Genomic DNA, 25686 nt, shown 5'->3' on the forward strand with positions numbered 1-25686 from the left:
CTTTTCAAAGACAGCACTGCTTGCTCCACTTGGAGAGGGGCCTAGAAAAGGTGGCCTACACAAAGCTCATCTCCACCTTCACCCGGTTGGTTAATCGCAGGCCAACGGGCATCTTCTACCAATGCGGTCACACAAAGATCAAAAGACAAAGGCATGTACCTGCCTCCAAAGATGTACCTAAATTAACTCCAGCATGTTGGAACATCAGAACCATGCTCGATTCTACAGATAGCAGACATCCTGAGCGTCGTTCTGCCCTAATCACCCATGAACTGGCTCATCTTAACATCGATATAGCTGCTCTCAGTGAAGTTCGCCTTCATGAGGAAGGCAGCCTCAGAGAACATGGTGCCAGTTACACACTCTTTTGGTCAGGTAAGCCCAGAACAGAAAAACATCTCTCAGGAGTTGGCTTCATGATCAAAAACTCTACTGTTCCAAAACTCGAAAATCTGCCAACAGGTCACTCTGACCGCATTATCTCCCTACACCTTCCACTACACAACAAACAACATGTTGTCCTCTTTAGTTTATATGCCCCAACTCTCCAAGCTGATCCTGCTGAAAAAGATAAATTTTACGCTGACCTGCGCCGCCTTACCCAAAAGGTGCCTGCAGATGATAAGATCATTATCCCTGGTGATTTCAACGCCAGAGTAGGTAAGAATTTTGAAGCCTGGAAAGGAATATTAGGCAAGCACGGTGTTGGAAACTGCAACGATAATGGCTGACTTCTGCTAGAATTCTGTGCGGAGCAACAGCTCACCATCACTAATACTATCTTTCAGCAGAAAGATAGTCTGAAGACAACCTGGATGCACCTCAGATCTAAGCATTGGCACCTCATCAATTATGTCCTGGTGTGATGGAGAGATGTTAGCGATGTCCACCATACCCGCGTGATGCCCAGTGCAGAATGCCAAACAGACCATCGGCTTGTGTGCTGTAAACTCAACTTCAATCTCAAATTCAAACCTAAAAGAGGCAATATCCCAAAGCGAAAACTCCAAGTTAACAATCTCCAATCAGCCACAGTAAGAGACAGTAACAAACGTGGATCATCATCATGGCTAGGCTTCGCGAATGAAGATTTGGGAAGGCTCTATCCACATTTGTTACAGGCACGCTGGTGGCTAATGAGGCCAATACGAGACAGACATATCCACTTGCAAAAGGCACAGCAGAAAGACTCCTTAGATGGTGTTTTCAGCAGGATACGATTCTTTCTGCGTTGCCTTTTCTCCTTGAGAGTGATCCTGCGTGCGTTTTCAAAGGAAACGGCAGAGTTGTAGATGGTGTGTCTCCAGGCCTCTCGATTTGAGGCCAGAGTAGACCAGTTAAGATGATCAATATGGCTGAGGTTGAGGTGTTGTTTCAGGGAGTCCTTGTATCTTTTCTTTGGGGCTCCTCTCTTGCGGCAGCCAGTGGCAAGTTCACCATAAAGCAAGATCTTAGGGAGGCGGTGGTCCTTCATCCTTGAGACGTGCCCTGCCCAGCGCAGCTGAGTTCTCAGCAACACGGCCTCAATGCTAGTGACTGCTGCTTGTTCTAGAACAGATGTGTTGGTCACATAGTCTGACCAGCGGATGTTTAGGATTGTACAGAGGCAGCGTTGATGGAAGTGTTCTAGGAGATGCAGGTGGTGGCGGTAGTCGACCCATGATTCGGAACCGTATAAGAGAGTAGACAACACTATGGCTTTGTAAACACATTTTGGAACGTTTAGCTTGTCCCCCTAAATTCCTTAAAATGATCATGTCACTCCATGAGGATCAGCATGGCCAAGTAAGATTTGGCAATGCACTCTCTGAACCCTTTCTAATAAAGAATGGTGTGAAACAAGGCTGAGTTCTCGCTCCTACCCTATTCACACTCTTTTTCAGCATGATGCTCCAAAGGGCCATGGCAGACCTCGATGATCAGGACAGTATCTACATTCGATATCATATTGATGGAAGCCTTTTCAACCTAAGGTGACTGAAGGCCCACACTAAGACCTTAAACCATCTTGTCCGGGAGCTGCTCTATGCTGATGACGCCGCACTTGTTGCCCACACAGAAGCAGCTCTGCAGCATTTAAAACCCTGCTTTGCGGACGCTGCTGAGCTCTTTGGGCTGGAAGTCAGCTTAAAGAAGACGGAAGTTCTCCACCAACCTGCTCCTCAGGAAGTCCTCCATCATCCCCATATCACCATTGGCCAGTCAGAGCTTAAATCTAGCAGTTTACTTACCTAGGTAGCCTCATCTCCTCAGATGGTAAGATTGATGGGGAGATATACAACAGGTTAGCAAAGGCATATAGTGCTTTTGGAAAACTCTATAAAAGAGTATGGCATAATAAACTTTGATAACATATTTAAGAAGGAAAAACAAAAAAGAAAAAAATATTGTGCAGGTATAATTTCGCTCAGAGAACAACAGAGTGAAAATATCTGAGAGGAACAATGCTGCAGACACCAAGATCAGTGAAGGAGGAGGGGAAGGAGGTGCTCCAGGTACCAGAGGTGAAGTTCTCTTGCAGCCCATGGTGCAGCCCATGGTGAGGGAGCTGTGCCCCTGCAGTGCATTTAGGTCAACAGAGACACAGAGATCTGCTTGCATCCTCATGGAGAAGATCATCACTGGAGCAGGTGGATGCCTGAAAGAAGTCTGTGAAAGTCTGGGAAGGATGGGCTGGAACAGGGTCCTGGCAGGGACTTGCAGACCTGTGGAGAGAGCAGCTCACACTGGAGCAGGTTTGCTGGTAGGACTTGTGACCCTATGGTGGACCCACATTGGAGCAGCCTGTTCTTTAAGAACTGCATGCCATGTAAAGGCACCCACCCTGGAGCAGTTCGTGAACTGTAGCCTGTGGGAAGGACTCACAGTGGAGAAATTTGTGGAGCACTGTCTCCCATAGAAGGTACCCTACACTGGAGCAGGAGAAGGACTCCTCTCTGTGAGCAGCAGCAGAAACAAGCTGTGATGAACTGACTGTAACCCCCATTCCCATCTCCTTGTGCTGCTGAGCAGGAGGAGGTAGAGCCTGGAAAGGAAGGAAGGGTGGGGTGAAGCTGTTTTTAAGATTTGTTTTACTTCTCATTATCCTGTTCTGATTTTATTAGTAGTAAATTTAATTAGTATCACCAAGTCAAGTTTGTTTTACTCATGATAGTAATCTGTGATCTCTCCCTGTCCTTATCTCAACCCATGAACGCTTCATTATGTTTTCTCTCCTCTGTCCTCTTCTCTTGTGGAGAGGAGCCATAGAATGGCTTTTGCAAGTAACTGGCATCCAGCCAGGGAACATCCACTATACCAAGGCAATTACACCCTCACAAAACAAAATCCCCACTTGTGACTTCTACCTTGCATTGGATTTCAGAAGGTCCAACTTTCAGTGAAAGATATTAAACCTGAAACTAGCTCCAGATTTAGCTTAAGTCCTTTGTGGGGAGTTAGATATCTCGAAAACATGCACCCAGATTACTTCCTCAGTTCATAATTCAAGGTGATGCCTTTCTTTTGACCTTGCTTTATCTGTGATTTAAAAAGGAGCTTTTCACTGAAACACTGAGTATCAAATATTTTAGTTAAGCATCTGGTTACATTCTTAACAATAAAGAGTATTGAAGCTAGTTCTCAACACAGACATGGGCTAATCACCTTCCCCTCCTTCCCTTTATAAAAATCTAAAGAACAGTAAACATTTGGAAAAATGAAGAACAAAATGAGGAGAAGGAGAGGAAGTGACAAAAGAAATATATTTCATACAATTAACAAAGTTACCCTCCTGAGAGGCTTTTAACTAGCTAAATTTTTCCTCTGTTGAATATCACTTTTATTTTTGACAGAACAGTAATTCTTTTTCAGTTCAAAAGAAAATTGTACTGAACCTCAGTCACCTGAAAATGTTATCTGACTAGAAATTTTAGAAAATAAGTTGCTTTTTCATGTGCATGATCACTCATAACACCTCTAAGCGAAATACTTTTTCAATTCATGTGAACTGTGACAAGCAGAAAAAAACATAAACTACTTATAAGGTTATAAGAATCACAAAGACTAGCCCATTCATGTGAACTTTGATTTAAAGCTGATTTGAATAGAAAGGAAAATTGTAGTTTCAGTGTATTTTACATCATGTAGAAATGCTATTATGTCAAGAAACAAAAGTTGCGGTTCATATCAAATAAACAGTTAACTTTATTTTTAAAAGTTTAATATTCCAGTGAAAGAGAAACAAATCTTTCAATTTTGAAACTAAAAACTTCACATTGAAGCAATTCTGTTATACAAGCTACAGACCTCTTACTTGTATGCCCTGGCATGTATAGATTATCCTTGCAGCAAAACAACAAAATGTGTTGTCTACCATTTAGGTGATACTTCAACTGCTTTCTCTTTATTTTAACAACTACTTGGATGATGGAGAAGAAAAAGTTAAAAATATTCTGTTCTACATGGCTCAAAGATTATTGGAAGTTAAATATTATTTGAAGAAGGCATCTTACCAAAAGCATGAAAAAGATTTCTCAGATTTTTCTGGTTTTCACTTTGCTATACTTCCATGGGGAAACACAAACCAATAGAGGAAATGTCAAAATGTAGGTAATTTTATGAGATTTAAGAATAGCATCAGGTACAGTTTTATTGCGTTCATTGGTGTAAGTTTACCAGGACTTCTGATGAAAGTTTTTCTTTTCAAAGATTCTTGGTTCAGAAAAAACTAGTGGGTTTATAACATACTGTCTTGGGCATGATGCATTAGAGCACCTTCATAGCTTGTAGTAATATTACCTACATATTGAAAGTTTGATTTCTTTTTGATAGCTTGACACTGATACTCCATTTTTATATTATTCTCAGTGTTTCACAGAATTTGTTTCCTGGAGCCGCCAAACGATAAGAGACTAGAATCACTGCATCAGAGCACAAGCTTTTCACACCAAACAGCTAAGATGGCTCAGGCATGTCTTCAAGATTTATTTTCCAATTAAAAATGCACACGAAAGAAGCACAGAAACTCTGCAGGAAATGTTTCACTTTCATAACCCTTTGTCCAATCCCATCCCAATTTAGATTGCTGTGTTGGTTCATGTCTTGAATCTCATCCACAAACTAACACTTAACAGATTTGAACAAGTTTTGTTTGTCATCCTTAAAAAGTTTTTGCTCTGCTTTCTACAGGTTTGTTTTATCTCCCTATCACACTACTCTGTGTATTTCAAGTTCATACCTGGCTCACTGAGACAAATGGTAGAGGTCAGTGACACAGTGGCTGTTGCACATTAGTTCCTTTATTTCTCTCACTGTTCAATCTAGGGTGGCTCAAAGAGAAGCTCACCTCAGCTTTTCAGAAAAAGGGAAATTGCAGTTCATCTGAATTTTTTAATATAACTAGACCCCCTCCTTGCTTTTCATTTTAGTCCATCTTAAAAAGGCACTTACTGTGCAATTTCCAGAAGAAAATAATCATCTTCCCTCATGCCAAATTTATTCTTATTTTTGTGTTATTTTCCATGACAGTATGCTATGATTTTATTGTTATTGGTACCAGCTAATAGAAAGGATTTCTTTTTGTGCATTGTAGATCAATAAGCATGCTGTCAGTTCTAAGTAAGCAAGAAAAAATTACATGAATGTGGGAAAATAAGTCTTCATGGATCTCTGTTCCCTAAACTAAATTCCCCCTTGAGGCAAAGCACTCCTCATCTAAGTGACCGGTAGTTTTTTATTGAACGAGATCCTGTAAAACATCCTGTACAAATAAGGAGCACTTACATCCTCCTTATTTTCTTCAGTGATACACTTATTTATGTTTTATATTTGTCATGACCTAAGTTTCTTTAATCGTTTTTCCAGGTGAGATTCTTTGTGGTATTCTGTGGCTGGATCACTGAAACCTTTTGAGTCAAGGACTGCTCCAGTCCAATCTGGACTCTGAAGGAGTGTTTTTATCCTCATCAGGCTGGATAAATGCAACCAATTTTTTACCTTCTTTTTTTCCATGTACATTTCACAATTTTCTTTTCCCTTCTCAAAGAGAAAGATGTCTGACAGGCCAGCATCTTCTGTTCTTTCTCCTCTTCCTTGTGTGAAAAAGCCTTAATTCCCAGGTGATTCCTGAACTGGACCTATGATTTTTTGACAGACGTACTTTCTGTCCTCAGTACCTGCCAGAGTTGACTGATGTGAAAAAGCTGAGGCTCCTCCAGAAAACCCAAGTTATACATGCATCTTTGTTCTGGTGGGATTCTGAAAGTGTGAGGTCATGTTCTTGTTAATTGCATTTATGGCAATGTGGTCATTACTGAGCAACAATATTACTCAACGAGTCACGTCCACAAATCTCGCTGCAGTGCTTTTGTGTGCTACACCACCATTTGCCATTTCTTGTTCATAGGAGTGATTGGCTACGGATGGATCGTGACCAGACAGGAAAGGCAGGGCAAAATATGTAATTATTGCCCTCATCTTAACCCAGTGCACTGGTTCCTATGGGACAGATAGAGGTAATTGAGATAATTTTCAGGCTGATCTAAGTTATATCAAAAGCTATTTGAAACCACAGACAGTTTGTAACTGAGGGTGTGCCAGGTTGCCTCATCTTTCATTCTAAATTTGCACTTGCTCTAGTTGTGGAGATCAGACACAATTGTTTTGTTTGAAGAAAAGCTGAAATAGGAAGTGCCATTCAAAAGGATGGCTTTGAAAGAACCACAGTGCTGGTGGTAAACCAGCACTACTCAATGAATTAGGAAAAGGGGTTGGAGGCATAAAGCCTACTCCAGGACAGGGATAGACAGACCATTAGCATTTGGATGTCTTTTAAGTCTTCCTTCTTTTCTTCTTCATTTTATCTTGAGCTAACAGCTTGCCAGAGATGTTCATCCCAGAGAGAGTCAAGGGGATTAGATGTTGAAGTGCTCTGTACCAAACTGTCTGGTCCAGGAAAGGAGTGTGAGAAGTTGTCACCAACAGCTCAGACAGTCCTCCAGAAGCTCTACGCATCTTCTCCAATGACTGCTGCCCAGCATCTTCTCCACTGAGAGCACATCATGTGCCTGAAGATGAGAGAAGGATAAGGGCACAAAACCATGAGGTTTTAATAACATAGAGTTTACTAAAGGAGACAAGAGCATAGAAACAGGGAAGAACATGACTGGGCATGATGGAAAAAGAAGGGAGAACCTCCACGGCAGAGGAGTTGGAACTAGGTGATCTTTAAGGTCCCTTCATATCCAAACCATTCTATGATTCTATGATTTTATGATTCTAATAGTGTTGAGTCCTCTAGTGAAGTCAAACAACAGAAAGAAATAAAGCTGCAGAAAAATCAGGAAAGACTGTAAAATCAGCACTTGAATAGGGAACAGAAACACAGTTATTCAACTAATACAAGAAACACAACTTTTGAAGATATGCAGAAGAGGGAAACCACTTGGTATTTGGCCTTTTTAAGTCCATGGCAAAAAGAACAGAAGAATATGAGACTTCAGAGATGAAGGATAGTGTTTGCAGTCTTACAGGAGGAAACTACTAAGGAAAAGAAAGATCAAGAGTCTACATTATATAAAAAACCTATAACTGTAGATGAGAATCCCAACAGAAGTAACACTGTCAGAATTAAAGAGCAGATGCACTACAGAACTGAGAGACACTGTCAAATTGTAAGTCTTGGAAAGGGCACAAGCTAGGGGTGGAGGTCAACAGAGAAAAGGGATTTGGTGTGCAAGATCTTAGAGAAAGATTAGTTCCAAGTAGAGGCGAGGTTGAAAGCACATCGCTGCAGTAATATGTGAGAACTGATGCGCTATTTTAGGACAAATGATAACATAAGGAGTAGGAAATAAGAGGCAGAAAAACGGAAATGCTATATGATTTGACTGTTAAAACTAACAAAGGAGAGATTACAATTAAAGGGTGAGAGAGGGGGTGAATTAGAATCAAAGTCAAGGTACAGTAAAAGACATGTAGTGACACCAGTCACAGCGGAATACAATCAGAACAATTAAAACTCAGTTTTTACAAAATTCTATTGTCTGATTGCTTCTGCAATAAACATTTTAATCAAAGTCATTTATTTATTTTAACTGAAGTTCACAGTATCTTGTTCTTGATTGACAGATAGACAGTTGAGACAACCACATTGTCAGAGCTACTTAGAAGGCAGAGAGATCTTGGAGTGAGAGTGGAGAATGGCTGGCTGTCGACCCAAGCACACTGTCCTGGAACCCTCAATTTTTTTAAAAAATGCCAAACAGGTTACCCTTGTTAAATGAAGATAATTTAAAAATATATGGGTTTGTTTTGAAATTTTAAATATATGTTAATTTTTAACATAGCCTTTAAAATTAGCCTAATTCTAAGATTTTAACCCTATGCTACACTAGGATCTAGTATGAGACGCAGAATAATAGAGAAGTCTAAGTTGAAGAGACCTCTAGTCATCTGGTCCAACCTCCTAGGCTTTCTACTGGGTTATCCAGGGCCTTGTTAAGTCAAGACATGAATATTTCCAGCAAAGTAGATTCTATCACTTCCCTGGGTACACTGTTCCAATATTTAAAAGTTAGTGAAGTTTTTCTTCTATCCAGACAGCATTTCCCTTGAAGCACCTTGTCCCCTTTGCCTCTTGTCTGTCACCTGGAATCACTGTGAAGCAAGAACAGCTTCTATAAAAACTTTTTAGATACAAGATCCTTTGTTCCTCTGAGCAGAACAAATCCAGTTTCTCCAACCTTTCTCCACATGTCAAGTTCCCCAGCACCGTGATCACTTTGTTGCTCCCAAATTGGACCTGCTCCAATTTTCCAGTGCCTCTAAAAACTTTTAAAAATTCTTTTGAATGTGAAAATCTACTGTGAGTTGATGAAGGAGGGATGCCTTTGTATCCTAATCCTACTAATTCTTTTTGATATATCCAGTAGCCATCTGTTTTATCTTCCTTTTTACCATCAACTGTGAATATCCATAACTTCTCCATGTCCTTTCTGAGTCTTTTCTCTTCCACCAGCACAATACACAGAGGTTTCCTGACATAGTAGGTCCCCTCAGTGTTTACTTACATCATCCTACCCCGTTCTTTACTGAGCTTTATTTTGTGTGATGTTCAGGCAAGAGGCAACATGCTGAGTCTAATGGGCAACATGTTGGCTTTCCTATTTCCTAAAGGGTACAAAGCACTTCTTTTTTTGCAGAAGACTGTTTGCTTTAGAAGTTTGGAGAAATACAATGTATTACACTCGAGAGCAGTTTCCTTTCTGAGAAGGTCCTTTATTGGGTAAGCATACAAAGGCTGGTGACCCAAAAGAGTCAGAAAATAAAAGGTTAGAGGTGAAAGTGAAGGAAAATAGGAATAGCAGAATTCTAGGCATAAAGCACCCTTGTGACATACTCGGGCACAGACCCCAAGGAGTGTGGTATAACAGGATCATGGAATCATTTATTACAGTTTTTTCATGATTTGTATACCCCGTTATATCAGCAGTAAATCCTTGTTAGTAACTTTTCTCTATATCTACTTTTTAGCTAAGCATTCACTGTCCATCCAATTAGTTTCCCACCCACAAGCATACATCTCACCACATCTGCATTTTATCTTGCCAAATTCCCCTTCTAGGTTTCTCCCAGGGTCATATAATCTCGGTTTCTTACACACCCTTAAGAGCAACAAAGAGAAATTGTCAGCAATTTTCAGGGACCAAAAGAATAATTCAAGAAACATGATGTCACAGGATATCAATGTCTATGATCTTAATGATACCTATGATTTATTGGTCTTCTTGATAACCTAAAGAATATGCAGAAACCAGGGCAAAAATAAAAACTGGAAAAATGGAAGACGAGGGCTTATCCTAGGGTAACCCTTAGCAAGACTTTTTTATCTTTCATGATTTTCAGAGCTGAGATTTAGAAGTAAAAAAGCTGTACTCTGGATATCTGATTAGACAGAACTGAAATAGGTTTTCTTTGCAGCTTTTGGGCTTCTTGGTTCAACAGAGGCTGTTGCAGCTGAAACTAAGCAAAAAATGTAATGAAAATGCATTCACAGTGCTGTTTCCCAAGACAATTATATGTATTTGTTCACCAGTTTTGGCAAAATTTTAATCCGATATGTAATCTAGGTTCATCACAAGGTTAACAACCCACAGAGGAAACAAGTAGTGATCTGGAACTGGATAATAAAACAGACTAAGTTGGAAATGTGCAATTGCATAGACCTGGAATGAGAAAATTTAATTTAAGATAGAAAGAACTGAACTATACAAAGTTCCTTCTTTCTTATAAATGTGTGCCCTTACAAGGAGAATTACACCACTTTAGTAGGCACATCAGTTCAGAGATCTTCAATGCACAGAGAGTATGACACTGCTACATAACACTATGATCTTATGAAAGTTGACTAAAGGCTGCTGAAATTGGCCAAGTGCATATGCTGTCATCAAACTCTAAAAGACAATGAGCTGGAGTTCTGCTCCAAAGCCAAAGAGGAACTGAGATATGGACCTCTGATGTCCTTGAGCTCAGAAGAAGAGAGTTTCCAAGAGTGTCAAAAAAGGCAATGAAAGAGTCAAGGTGTCTGCCCAGGGAACTAGAATGAGGGGGGGTTTCTTCTGAATCTTAGGAAAAAAACATAGAGGAAAGAGGAGAATCATGTGAGAGAAGAGGTTCCTGGGGAGAACAACTCCCACAGCTTCTTTCTCTGTGCGCTGTCAGCCTTGTGATCAACCTAGATAACGTATCTGTATTAAAATTTTGCCAAAGCAGAAAAATTGAATAAGGCTGAACATAGGAATCGGGTTTCAGGAAGGATGCCAGAGGGGCATCCTGGGATGTGAAGTCCAAATGTACTCCAGCAGATGTGGGCTCTGGAGTACCTCTTGGTGATTGGTCAAGGGAGTCACGTGTTGCTCAGAGGTGCATTTGTTGTCTCATTTGAATAAAGGGATTTGGTTGCTGAACCCCCAACCAGCTGGGTCCGTGTGGGTTTATTTATTTATTATATTAATATGCCATAGCTGAAGGTAGAAAGGGAGAAGAAATTAACTTAGTCAAGGGGGAGTGTACAGACTACACAAGATTTTACATTTTTTGCAGAAAATTTAGAGTTTCAAAGACAAAACACTGCTCACAGGGACACTAGGACAGTTTGTGACATCATCTGAGGAACTTAGGACCCATAAACTAGTGAACAGTCTGCCCTTATTCATATGCAGCTTTAGATTTCCAGGTACCTGGGAATATTTCCAGTGATAGTTCCTCTTAAATATCTGCAAAACAAGTGTTATTCAATACAATTCACTAATAGCTATTAGAATTTAAATTATTTTTAACTCTTTCAATTAAATGCCAAGAAATTTCAATCAAATGTCAAAAGTACTACACTGAAATTGCTTGCAGAAAACAATGCAAGTTTTTCTTCAAAGCAGTATATCTTTTAGTTAAGGGGAGAGAATCTCACACATTGATAGAGCAGAAGAATTCGAGCTTTGTAACACAACCTTTACTTCCCTGAGCATTAATAATACTTGACAAAAATCCTATGAGCCCGAATCAAGTTCTGGGTCATGTGTATTAAATCATACAAAATTCTGCTAACTTACACCAGGGTAAAAATCTGTGAAACATACAGAAGAAGCAAACATGACAGGCCTGCAAAGGGCTGCAACATAAAGAAATTGAGTAGAAATTTGATCTCTTGAGAGACTTTGATATGCAGTGTTATTTCCTAAGTAATCTTAAGAAAATTTTGATGAAAATCATAAACCAAATCTGCCACGCCATTCATCTGGCTAGTAACTTTCATCCCTGAAACAAAACAAATAAAAAATTTCTGTGAATAAAAAACAATTGAAAATATTCACAGATATTTTTATTCTTTCAAAATAATATATTGTGAGCAAAGTTAAGATGAACATTTTAACTTCTTCTGGACAATAAACTCACCAAATTTATGGACAACTTGACCACAATGTTCTCTTAAAGTGCAAGTAAAAGCAAATTGGAGATGGATATATTTACTTCTCCATCTCACATGCTATACGAAAGGATTTTAGCAAACACTACTTATTCCAAAACAATATGCTACTTTTAAAGTCAGTTCTTGTCTACATTATATCTAACATGCAAATGGAGGGAAAGGAATACTTTCCTGGATTGGACAGATCAAATCATCAGTTCAGGAGTGGAACATCAATAATGTGCAAAGTCTGATATTAACAGCATATTTGTTACATGGGTAGAGATACAGAATTTTAATTTCCTCCAGAGGGGCAACAGAACTAACCTTCTTTGTAAATTTCAGCTTTCTAATACTGGTACAATTTTTTTCTTTCTCTTTAAAACTGTTTTTCCTAATAAAAATTAAAATTGCATCCTGCCAATCTGCCCCATGCTTATTCTGGTGTAAATCAAATATTATTGCCTCCAAGTGTAGGTGTATCACACTAGAAGTGATGAAAGGAACACTGGAACAGTCCTAAAAATATTTTTTCTCTCTCAAGATGAAAATGATATTTGTGGAAAAAACAATAAATTCACATCAGTGGATAAACATTTAAATAAAAATAAACTATTTCTAGGTATTTCTAAATAAATCTGATAAAATGCTTCTATTTAAAGTTGTCTTATCTTTGAAATAATTTTGCAAGGAAAAGTGAATTTATTCCAGTTTCAGCTGTAAGTTTCTCACGGGAATGGGAACTGATACAAAAAAAATTTAGACAGCTTATTGTTGTTGCTCTCCAGTCTTTGACTTATGCAACTAGAGCTCTTTCTCTGAACTCATCCCTCAGTGCTTGTGGTTAATAAGCTTTCAATGAAGAGAAAGTTAAGGCTTCCTTTTCAATTCTGCGTGTCTTTTTAATGTGCATTATCTCAACTAACTGAGAAATGTCTCAAAATATATTTTGGAGAGAAAAACAAAGCAAAACCAGTTATTACTGAAATTATTTCCTCCCTCTACCCAGCAAAAAGAAAAGTCTCAGACTCAGTGAAAGACTAAAGAAAAATGCACATGGATCAATTATGAAAAAAAGAAAGTTTCCTTGAACGAGAAAAAGCTGATTGGAATTAAGATAGGCTTTGTTCATATCTGCAACATACAAGGAGACTACTTTTCAGTGGAACAGAAAAGGGGGATTTGGGAGTGTTTGGCTGCTTAACTCTACAGTGCTTCAGAGCCCATGTGAAAATTTGCTGCTAGCTATTAATCATCATTGTGTCTCTGCAAAGAAGCTGTTACAATGATGACTATATATCATTATATTCCCACTGTAAGTAATGAATCAGAGAGCTGGGAAAGTTGGATAAGAGCGGCTGGCAAACTTTTAAGCTGTGGAATCTATTTAAATAAATTTACATCACATTTGGTACTTTTGCTAGTATGGTAATCATACTTTAAAATGAAACAATATGCTGTGTTCATGGGCCCTGGTCTTTTATTCTCCTGTCTCTGAGCTTACTTTCCAGGTCAGCTTTTGCCTGTGCTGACAGCATGCTTTTCTCATAGCCTCTCCTTCTCATAGCCTTTGGTTGCTTTCAAGTTCAATTTAGCACAATGAAGTTGTTATGCATGACAGTTTGGAGAGCAGAATAGGTGGTGTCTGAGCCTGCTGTGTTGCTACAAAGTGGGCTCATTCTCCACAAGCCAGCTCAGTTACTGAAGCCTTGCTGGTGGGACACTGCTGTGGACTTCCAGACATTCCCATCCTGACGAAAACAATTAGCTTCAAACTGCAAGAAGCTGCCGGGTTGCCCTTTTTCTCAGAGAGACCTCACAATTTAATATGCTGCAGTGGATTTCAAATTCGTGTTGATTTATCCTGTTGTGTTCTTCTTTTATGGTCTTTATTTACAGATGTGTAAAGGAACTGGGAAAGTTTGAGTCTCACATGGTTCAAGAGTTTTACTAGAAATCTAAACCATTGTTATATGTTTATTCTACGAAGTAGTAGAGTTGAAACATGTCAGGCTTAATTCTGTTAGGCTTAACTGCCTAAAAGAGAGCCTGAGGTTCCTCATACAGAACCTGAAAGTGTCTCTTCTGCTAACCATCAGCAACAAGCCAACAATAAACAACCCCAAAACCTTCAAGATGCCAGCACAGTTGTCTGCTACAGGAATACTGAAAAGAACTAAAACCCATTTACAAATGGCAATTTTTGCAACTGTTAAAAATAAGTTCATTTTGAGCCTGTGTTGAGGTACTGCAAGCTGCCTGTTCTTACCAGGCTGAGCTGGTTGTGTTCATTGCTAAGAACATCATAGGCCACTTAATTTAATTGTTACTTCTAGAGGATAAATATTACTTTATTTTTACATCAACTTAGCTATTAGCACAAGCTTTCTTATTTTCCCTTATTAGGTACTTCTAAAAATGTTAAGACAAAGCAAGTCAGTTGCACACTACTTGACTATACACTGTTAAGATACGCTCTTGGATTCTTAGGTTTCACAATAAATAAGAATCTATTGTCTTGATTATATATTTTGCTAATTACTAGGTAAATTCATCAACTAATTCTCATTCTAGATTAAAAGTTACACCAGAGAGTATTTAGAATAGCAAGTTGCTCCTTCATCTCTTCTCTCCCCTGAAGGGGGAAGAGACCCCCTTCGTCTCTTCCCTCCCTCTTCCTTCACCTCCCAGTTTCTTTCTTTTTTTTCTTTTTTAATCTGCAAGAACAAAACATTATCAAAATTTCTCCTTTGTAAACTGCTTGGTTTGGCTCTGTGTTTTTGAAAGGTAAAATTAAATTATTCCAGCAAGCCTTTTATGTCTTAAAATTATTTCCATTTATCTAAAGAATCAGATAATGTAATTAAAATGTCTCCTTTTGAACAAAAAATACATTTATTATAGCTGCAAAATATGTTATAACCTGGACTAATTGCAGTTTGAGTTTCAGAAGGTTGATTTTTACTACTGTTAATTAATTAACCTTCCTCCAAGAATGCATAAGTATGATTTGGTGTACTTAACAGGCTATAACAAAAATTAAAATAATCAGTACTACATTTAAGGTGAGATGTAGACTTTTTGGTCAAAAAATGGAGAGGAAATTAGAATACTTGACTTCTGATATGACTTCTACCAGTGTGTCAGACCACCAGAACTGTACTTAACTATTGGATACAGAAATTTTCCCTGTCATTCATTCACAGAAGGCAACATTATTTTTGTAATATTGCCACAGTTAAACACTTCCTTTATTCATGAGTGACCTCATGTGAAGAATTTGTGATACATTATGATGTTTACTCCTTATTTAAGATGTACAGGAGTGCAAATGAGTTGCATTGTGAGGAGGCAAGTCAATCTGTTCAAACAAATGATGCATCAACCAGCCTTTAAATCCAGCCTCTTCACAAGAAGAACCTTTGCTTGATGTATTTTATCCAAGAAATATGTCTTTGTTGTACTTCTTCAACCACCAGTGGTGTAGGTCTCGCTGATTTTATCAGTAGAAGATTTAGGTCTACAAAATGGAAAAAAGCCATTGAAATACAAGGTTTTTCAGGACAAAATGGCATACAAAAAGAATAGAAAATAGGAAGAAACAGAAGAGTAACATAGCCTTGAAACCAGTTTAATCCCAATACACAACCACTATAAATCCTAAATGTCCAAAACAAAAATGTATATGGTCACATCGATCAAGTCAGCCAAGAAATGGAGAGCCTAATTTTAGGCCCATAAAAATAAAATTCTGAAATTCTCCAAGTCAGTTTTATAATAACTTTGTTGTGGCTATCATTCTTTCAGTACAACAGACAAAGTTTACAGGAAGAGTTCATATCTCTTATGAGGCCGGAATGTCAAGAAACGTTCACAAACTTGAAAACTTCTCTTTTTTTAATCATCTTAATTGAGTCAATAAAAGATTTTACTTCTCCCATTAATCTGTTCAGGGGTTTCAGAAAATTTTACTCTTAACTAAACTGATTTTATAAAAATTGATTATTGCAACTCCTGATGATGCCAATAGGGTTTGCTGGTTTCACAACACAACCAAACCAGCAAAATCAGACTCAGAAGTCTACTTGTAGGGTTTTGTTTTTTTAGTAGCATGGCCTTGTAATTAATTCAGAAATACAAATGCTGACACTAGAACAACATCTACACCTACTCTAGTTAACTAAGGTTGCAATGTCTTTAGTATATTTGTGTTTGTACACACATGCATACAAAGGGGTGGAAAATTTGTTATGCAAACAACCTCACAGTACTACACTGAAATGCTCTTTGCTGGTGTGCTGCTATTTCATAGTCATTTAGCATTATTTTCTTTTGTCTTAATTTCCCAGTAAACACAGCACAAAGAGTAGTGGGACCAGATGTATCTGGGTCCACTCCCTTTGCTCTCTGCAGAGTTTCTTGGACCACAGTCACAGTCCTGCCGAAACCTTCTCTTGCAAGCAAAGCCAGATGCACAACGCAGCTGGTGTTTCCATCTTCTTGGGACTCAGAGGGATGTTCCTTGTGATGAAATTGCTATTTTTTTCCTGTTGGCTATTTCAGAGTGAATTGGGGAGTGGATGAAGGATGAAACATCACTTCGGCAATGTATTAGTAACCTACAAGAATATGCTATTTTTTAATGATCCATGTTGTACTGCAACCCATAAAACTGGAAACTAACCAGAAAACACACATCAGATAAAACTCAAATGTCTGACAAGGCTGAGTTGAAGAAGGTGACTAACTAATTCTGAAGGGATGAGAACTCAGTCAGCGCCTAAATTCAAACATTGACTTTCTTCCAAGCTACAGGACATCATTGGTTTCACCTGTACACCAAGATGCACTGGTTTAAAAAGAAGAGAAAGAAGTGGAGAAAAGCTTCAGTTAAATCTTTTCAGCTGCACTGGTGTAGTGTAATGTGAAGTCAAGTGCTTATGCACTTGTAAGTAAGTGGTAATGAACTTGGGAGCCTTTGGATGCATGTTCATGATTGATTACAATAACTGCTTCACTGCCTTGGACATACAGGGGAAGGATCATGCAAACTCAGTGGGATTAAATAAACTCAATTTTATTTATAAGCATTGCAGGGGAGCCATCTACTACCAGATGCTGTACCTCTAAGGAACAGCCGTTTTATCTTTCAACTGTAATTTTTTTTGATAAGTTAAAGCTGGATCTCCATCTAAGCCATAACACTTATAAGAGTTAGGCCTCTGGTTACCAGGTCTGTCCTGTGATGGTTGTGAAGGAGACAAAAAGCCTGTCAGACAAAGCCAGATCTTTCTGGCCACCCCTTGAGTCTCTCCCGATCCGCTGCTAAAGCAGTTTACCAGGTGTTCAGTCTGGTGATTTTAAAACCTGCTAATTGACTCAGTGATAATGGAGAGACTGGGATTGTAGCTTTCCACTGGAGACCCAGATTAAATTATTAAAAACTCGGTGAGACCTGGCTGATAAAGTGTAAAGCCCACTGGAGGTAGATGGGACTCTCACAGTAGGGTAGGTCAGTGGTGCCTCTCCTGGAGACAACCACTGACCTCCAGAGCTCCATCATATCATCACTTGATCATCCATTGTTACTCCCATTACAATACATATGTTTTCATGTGTGCTTCACCATTGCCAACAAGGCCTAATACATGTCCTTGTCAGGCTGGTTCAGATAGCCAGTATGTAACTAAAGACTGTTGTCAGCTGGTGCCTATTCATTGGTTTCTGTCGAATTAGTTTGGCAGTCTCAGGCTGGTTCCCAATGGACAGGTGTCCATATCAGAGAACGATGGTAACAATTGACACTAACTGGCACCCCTGTCAACTGCCTCAGCAGCTTGCAGCCTTTAGAGGTGGCCCCTCCCCATCAGACAAGCCATCCTGGTGGTTTGGACTACTGCAACCTCTCCTGCACCAGCCCTGGGACAAAGCAGCTCAAGCTGGCAGGAGAAAAAACATAAGGAGATAGTTTTGTATGGTAAACTCTGCATTTCTGAGTAGAACATCTAGTGACCAATAGCTTCTGATATATAACTTTTGCAGTGGCAAAGTTTACTGCGGTGTTGAGGTCTGGTTGTACACACTTCAAGTCCTTGATCAAGCATCAAGACAAATATCAAAATAAATATATCCAAAGCAAGTTCAAAAAAACCGAACTTTCTTCTGGCTTAATTATTAAAAGAGCAGTAAAATGAGTTTTAAAATTTCCTGTAGCACATAACACCAGGATTCCCAAAAGTCGAAGTATTGAATTAAAGAACTGCTCTTACAGGTAAAGCATATTTTTTTAATAAGATATCATGAGTAATCTCAGTAGGGCTCGTGGAGGAAAGCAGTTAATAAAGAAGCACTTTTGCTGTTCTCTGTATAAACACACTTTGCTACCATGACTCAGATGAGCACCACAACATAAGTTGTCTTCCAAAGTTTAGCAAGCTTCGATAGACTCATTACTGGGTTTTTCTTTGGACAATGAAGCTCAATGGAGCTGATCACTGTCTCTTTCCTTGACCCAAGCTTACATTTTCCCCTTTTTTTCATTGCAGACTCTATTTCTTAGTAATTGGATTTCAAAACAAATAAATATCTGGGAGTTTTTTCCCTTTGTTACATCTTTTATGTACATTTTTATTCTCTGCAGATGGCTATATTTAAATCAGCGTGGTAAATGGTAGGGTTCTTCACATAATCTTTTACTGGACACAAATGACATGGCATTAAAATGTAGAAAACATAACCTCAATTAAGGAATAACGTGCGAAACTTTAAACAAATATAGTTAAATATTTGGACCAAACAAGTGAACTTGCGTTGTTAGGAGAAGAGCTGGGCAAGCCACAATTTCAATGGTTCAGCTAATGAGTAAACCTGAGACTGTATCAACGATCCCAAACAAGTACCTGGGGTGAGTGCAATGGTATCAGTTGACTAGCTCTTTGTGGTGTCGAAAAAGTACTCTTGAACATGTCAAAGAAGGGGAGGCATGCACACAATGAAGCCATGACAGCTGAATGTCAGTAGCGACCTTGAACCTCCCTCCATCCTGGTGACTCCAGCTGCAGCGTGGACATGTGCGGACGGGTGCACGGACTTTCAGCTCCGCCTGTCACTTCCTCTGCTCCAGTTCCCTGCACTGAAATGAGAATTTCACCACAAGGAGAGACTCTGCTAGTAAGTACTGGGAATTGTTTTTTTACTATCCATATTGCTAATGATATGTTCAACATCCTAATCAGACCCTTGTCGGCATTTTCACAGCAGAAAACAAAGCCAAAACAAAACCAGTCACCGCTGATCAAATGTTGCCCATCAGCATCTGCAGATTAAGGATGCTCTGCTGCAAAATGAGGGTTTTTCTTCTTGATTTGAGTGTTGCATTTTGGAGAACATTTGTTTATTGATGTAAACAACACACGATTGGTTCAAACACTGCAAGGAAGGAACAACTGGCATCTGGTATGCAGTATTTTCCAACGGAAAACAACAGAATTCTCCTGAAGATCAGCCTTGTGGATTACAGTCAGTAGCATGCTGTTTTTAAGACACACACACAAGGACACAGTAAAGACCTGCAAATCTCTCTGTGACAAAGTACAATAGCACAGACCAGCAATGGCATCCCTTTGATATAGGCAAACAAAGTGGCCTCCTCTATGGAGAATATTGCTTGGACCGTTCCTATCTTTCTCTCTTTTCCAGGAGACATGTCAGAACAAATGTCCACACTGAGGAAGGTAAAGTCCTTAGATGGCTTCTCATTCCCATCTCATGTAGTTATGCTGATGACATGGCAAGCTATTTTTTAGGCTGGGTTAACGTACAAACAGCAAGGCTTTTCTGTTTGAGTTGTTAGTTTGTTGATAAACTATTATCAGGAAGAAATGTTCATGGCATAGAACAAAGACATTTCCCCTTTCTCAAGCATCTGGCCCACCACATTAAGCCCACTGAGCAATCTCACAGCATGTTTGTAAGTTTCTCATTTAAGATCACTTGAAAACTTAGTCTGTTTTTGGCTGTCAATGCTGTACCAATTTGATCTCATCCTTTACATATGGCAGGCAGCAAAGCCAGATAGTCTTTAGATATAAATAAATACAACCCAAGGCAAAACACAGGTCATGAACAACTTCTGACTGATACCAGGTCTTCCATAAAGCAGGAAATAATGGGGGAATTTTTGTTGACCATACGGGGAATAATCCAATCTCCTTTTTGGCTCTGGATGTGGAGGGGGGGCGGAAATAGAGAAAATATACTACTTAAAAATTTCAGACTTGTTTGAAAAAAAGGCATTTTCAGCATTTGTACATTTTCCCTTTGTTTCCAACCTTAGTTTCTCATTAAATTTTTTATTCTTCCAACGAAGCATCAAAGCAAAAACAAAAGATCTGTGTAGTTAGTTTGTTGGTTTTTTTCCTGGCAACAATTTTTGCATTATAAATGAAAAAACTGACTCTGTTGACAAGGATTGTTGATCTTCATTCTCAGTGACACACTCTGGGAAGATGGAGTAATACTTTTCTAAGGATTTTTATTTTAAAAATACATAGAGTGTTTGCAAAAAGTATTTTAATGTAACATTATAATAAATCTTAAAGATGGCCTATGAGAAATCTGAAGAGGAACTACTTTCAAGAGCTTGTAGCAATAGGACAAGGGAGAATGGCTTCAAACTAAAGAAAGTGGGTTTAGATTGGATACCAGGAAAAAATTCTTTCCTATGAGGGTGATGAGGCATTGGACCAGACTGTCCAGAGAAGTTGTGGTGGATGTCTCATCCCTGAACAGGACTCTGGGCAACCTGGTCTAGTGAGAAGTGTCCCTGCACATGGCAGGGCATTGAAACAAGATGATCTTTAATGACCCCTCCAACTCAAACCATTCTATGATTCTATAATCATATAATATTTTTGAATTGACAGAAATGTTTGTGAGAAGATAAATACATTAAATTCTGATCTTCGTTTCTTGATCAGAAACAACACAAGTTTGCTGCTATTTGTCTGCAAAGTCTACAATAGTACTATTGTTACGAAAAAAGAGAATTTATTAAACAAGGATGTTGTGAACACATAAGTTGAAGTCTATACTTCAAGGACAAGAATTCACAAATATTGCAAAATAAGCAAATTGTGGAAAAATGTCACACTGCAATCAGAACAGATATTTAGGTGTAATGAAATCAAAGTATAATGAGCTATTGCATTTCTAAGTACATGAATCAGATCAGTACGGATCAGTCTGGTGCTTTTCTCCCTTCTATAAACACCAAAACCTACGATGGTAGTGAATATGATCAGAAGAATTCCCCCTAAAAGGCATTAAAGCAGCATGGAAACAAGGAAGGTTTGAACTGGGAAATGACACAAGCCTCCACAGCACACTTTCCTTGAGGTTGTCCAGTGAATTCTGCAAGGAATTGCCAATTCATCAGTATTAGCTTCCATCCTCAGCTTTGGTGCTGCTTTTCAGAGGACCCTGTGTGCTGCTCATCACAATACCTGGAGAAGCTTCACCAATGTGGCTTCTAAGGCACTTGTTCATCTGCAGGACTCTTACCAAAAGCACTTTTTACCTGACACTTGTTTGAAGGATCTCCTGGATCCATAGCCCTGATTCCCTTCCTTTGGCATGGGCTAGTTTGCTCCCTTAGAGAGGAAAATGGAGAGCCTTATGGCATTCTCAAGTTTCTTCTTTCTTTTATGTAAATTTCTTTAGGAACACAATCCTGTAGCTTCATACTTTTACCTGGTAATAATTGCAGGTGCAGTTTTGGCACAAAAGTAAAATCTCCAAATTGTTTTATCATCTAGTGAGAAATATAAGATTTTACTTGGCTTTATCTACCAACAGAAAGTCTGGAAAATATTAATAATAAACCTTGGTTGTGGTTTACTGCATATCATGAACTGCCATACACAATCATCTTGCACCCCTTTAGCAGGTACAGCATGAGCCAAGCACAGGGGATGAATGACATCTCCAAGCTCTCCACAGGCACAGGGATGCAGAGATTAAGGAATAATTTATTACTGGAAGAGGTCGCCTACAGGTTAATATTCTCAGGGGAAAGAGGTGAGCAAAATGAGAAATACTGATTTTCTGAAAGTCTCTCTGACATGAATCATTGCAGACTACTTACTGCTCAGTCGAGCAGTTGAGCCCAAAAAGAAGTGGATACCACTGTAACAGAAATGCACGTTTGCATTCCCCTATGAAATGAGTAACTTGGTGAGCTAGTCAGTGGCTTTTCCTGAACTGATGCTGTAGCAGGATCTTTATTCTTTTCAAGGGGTGCTAATGTTTTTATAAAATGAGGAGACATTATTAGAACACAATAATGAGAACACTTAGGAGTGCAGGTAACTTTCATCATAAAAATAGTCCCACAGAAGTCAACAAAGCTTTGTGTGCTTCACTACTTGCAATCCTGGGCACTTGGTGCTATCTCTTTTTATTTTGAACCATTGAGTGTTATGTGAAATATGTTCACTCTAGAAATATACTACCTAAAGAATTTTTTTTTTTTATTTATATTGACACCTACAATATAGAGTTATGGTGTAAATTTTACGCCAGAGATGAAAACATCTTTTACAAATACATTGACATTTGTCATGAACTAATATCTCTACAAACTTCTTGTTTCTCACATTCACACTTATTGTGTCTGGGCTTAGTCCTGCAAACAATTATTTACCTCACTAACTTTTTCCACAGAAGACTTCCACAGCAGTCTGAGGGCCTATCCTTGCCAAAGCTTGTATGTTTGATCACTTCCATTAGCTTTCTGAGTAATAATTTCCACTTGTTGCGGGTTGACCTTGGCTGGAATCTAGGCATCCAAGAAAATCGCTAAGAGCTGGAAGAAGTCACACAGGCAAGACAGACTCAACATGGGGCTAATACTAAAATTTATTACTAACAGGATAGGAGCTAAAGAGTGAGGGATAAAGCAATTTTAAACACACTTTTCAACCACCCCTCCTCCCCCTGCATCAGTGCAGGAAGAGAAGTTCACCTATAAGGCAACAGGTCTTCCATATCTGCTGCACTTACGGGTCACCCTTCTTCACCCACAGGGCAACAGGTCTTCCATATCTGCTGCACTTGTGAGTCACCCTTCCATGGGCTGCAGAGGACAGTCTGTTCCAGCATTGTCCCTCACCACAGGCTACAGGGGGGTCAAAGCTCCAAGTCCTTCCCCTGTCCCATGGGTCCCTCCCATGGAAAACCGTCCTCGGTGGACCCTTCTAACACAGGCCGTCCCCTCCCCCAGGCCGCAGGTCCTGGGATGCATGGGGTCTCTATACCCTGATGGTTTTTCACAGAATGCAGTCCTTGACAGAGGGTCCGGTCCCAGCGTGGGTTCCCCAGAGGGGCCACAGAGTCCTACCTGGAAAAAATTGCTCCAGCATGGGCTGCCCTCTCCACAGGCCACAGATCTTCCGAAGGACCCCACTCTCTCCTGAACCTCCCACGAGGGTAGCAGTCCTCCTTCATTTTCATGCATCCACTTGTTCCATCATGGACTCAGCTGCAATACGGTGGGGCTGCCCCTGGACCGTCCGGGCTCGGTCAGGATGAGGGGGGGTGAGGAGGGCAGTGCCTGCCGGCGGGGCTGGCCTGACTCAGCTCCAGCGCTGTGCCTGCCTCTGGCCAGCTGCCGCGCCCCGGGCCATGGCTGCTACCCCCACCACAGCCGGGGAGGCAGCGGGGGACCGCCCCAGCCCGACCACAGCACCTGTTGTGCCTGCCCCAGGCTGGGGCTGCGGGGCCCAGCCCCAGGCCTGGCGGCTTCCCTCTGCAACCCTTCTGGCTCCAGTTTCTTCTGTGCAACTTTTTTTCTTAAAGTTGTTATGACAGAGGTGCAACAATTGGCTCTCCCTTGGCCAAACATCAGGAAGTCCCTCCTGTAGCCAACTGTCATTGGCTCCACAAGGGGGGAACTTCTAGCAGCTTCTAACAGAAATCACCCCATGTAGCCCCCACGCTGAGAAAAAAAAACCAGCCACAGAAACCCACGACACCACTTGAGGGACTTTCACATGACACTTAAAACTAAGAATAAACTCCTTCATTAAAATGGGTCACTTAATGTTTCGTTTGGAAGATATTGAGAAAATAAGTAAATAAATAAAATAAGAATTAATTGGCAGAGTGCAAGTAACGAAATTAATTTTTAAATACAGAAAGATTTAGGAATGAAATTTAGTCTAACAGGTCCCTGCAGTGCCTACAGCTAGAGCATTCATTTTTGTTAGCCCACATACAGACACACTCAGCAAATTTGATTTAATACAAATGTATGTGGTCATGTCTGAAAATACACTGGCTTCCATGAAACAGTAAAGAAGAATTTTTCATGCACTAGTAAGGCAGGTTACCTTGAAAAACCTTACATGGCTGCAAAATGTTTCACTCAGATTAAGAACACTTTGTGGGGCAACGTAGGGTATCATACAGAAGCAGCTGAGGGTGAACCTCACATTTCCCCACATGCAGAGCAAGTAAGGTTTTGGGTTAGGAGCAAGTGCCTGGGCATGGTCTATGTGTTGGGCATTCTGGCCACTGCATCCATATTGATAGGAACAAAACAACTCCTTCAAACTAATTCCCATTGCTCTGTGGTTACGTGGGAAAAGCACTCAGAAGAACACAACCCAGCATCTGGGGTGTGCAGCAACCTTTGTTTCACAGCTGTTTTGTACACTCAGAAGTGCTGGGACTTTTCTATGCAAGCTCAGGGATTTTTCACATAACACAACTCATTAGATTTAATAACTGCACATGGTGCAAGTCAACTCAGAATTTGGGCCATGTCATGCTGCTAAAAGACAGATACTGCATGTCTGTACCTTTATAAACCACAAGCATTGAAATAAGAGAGGCTAAAGAGTTGAAAGCAGGAAAAAATATTGTTACTGCTCATAATATTAAACTTTACACTTGCAATAAATTACACTTGCGATAATTACACTTGCAATAAATATTTCAGGTATGTTTCAAAATTAGCATATGGGTGATAATTTTAAATCCACTCTGAAACAGACTTTGTGACAAAGCTGGACTGGGTAATTTGATGGTGGTTAAATTCCTTGGGTGGCACACAGGACTGGTACCTTCCCTCCACCCTCAACAGCTGCAGTGCTTAATACATAAGACTGCTTTTGTAAGGTAGACTGTGATTCAACAGCACCATCTACCAAAAGGAGTGGTGGCCTAAGCTCTTCTGATAAAGAGTTTTCTTTGGCCCTCTGGTACCTAAAAGAGCAGCCACATGCATCCATGACACTTCTCCGGATAGAAAAGTGCCACCCAATGAGGCTTCAAAATCCTAGATAGCTGTAACACCCAGCCAAGTGCTTTATTGTGTCCAGCAGAAGTAAGGCCTGGCTGTGCACAAGTCATCAAGGGGTGGCTGTGAAGTGAATGCCAAGGACCTGATGAGAGCATTGCGGTCTGCAGAGGCAGAACAACTGAGCACGGCTGTGTGAGTAGGGAAAACTGGAAGGTGTGACCACACAAAATGAGAGTCAGAACGGTGAAGGGTGGTGGATGAACAGTAGGGACGTGGGAGAAAATGCAATGAGAGGAAAAGAAAAGGGGAAAGGAGACAAAATGAAGAAACAAAAGGCAGGGAATGACAGAAATACCTCTGAAGATAAAGACTGAAAAAAAACAACACAGCAATGGTGAGCTAAGAGGGAAAAATAAAGTAATGGGAAATAGTAAATTAA

General features: G+C 39.8%; 2 long non-coding RNA genes across 8 annotated transcripts in view; both read right to left on the minus strand.

Annotated features, from left to right (window-relative positions):
* Positions 1–25686, minus strand: part of LOC108496191 — a 133317-nt gene that overhangs the window by 31355 nt on the left and 76276 nt on the right. The gene's annotated exons all lie outside the window — the stretch shown is intronic.
* LOC108496192 lies at positions 5993–24594 on the minus strand. Of its 2 annotated transcripts, XR_001874384.1 has the most exons (5): positions 23343–24594; positions 22647–22808; positions 18844–19076; positions 9568–15464; positions 5993–7046 (listed from the first exon to the last, which is right to left on the minus strand). It is a non-coding gene; the product is annotated as an uncharacterized LOC108496192 (long non-coding RNA). The 2 variants fall into 2 exon arrangements; XR_001874383.1 differs by lacking the exons at positions 5993–7046; positions 9568–15464 and having other exon boundaries at positions 17813–19076.

Source organism: Lepidothrix coronata, unplaced genomic scaffold, assembly GCF_001604755.1.
Source record: "Lepidothrix coronata isolate B3197 unplaced genomic scaffold, Lepidothrix_coronata-1.0 Scaffold37, whole genome shotgun sequence".
Classification (NCBI taxonomy): domain Eukaryota; kingdom Metazoa; phylum Chordata; class Aves; order Passeriformes; family Pipridae; genus Lepidothrix; species Lepidothrix coronata.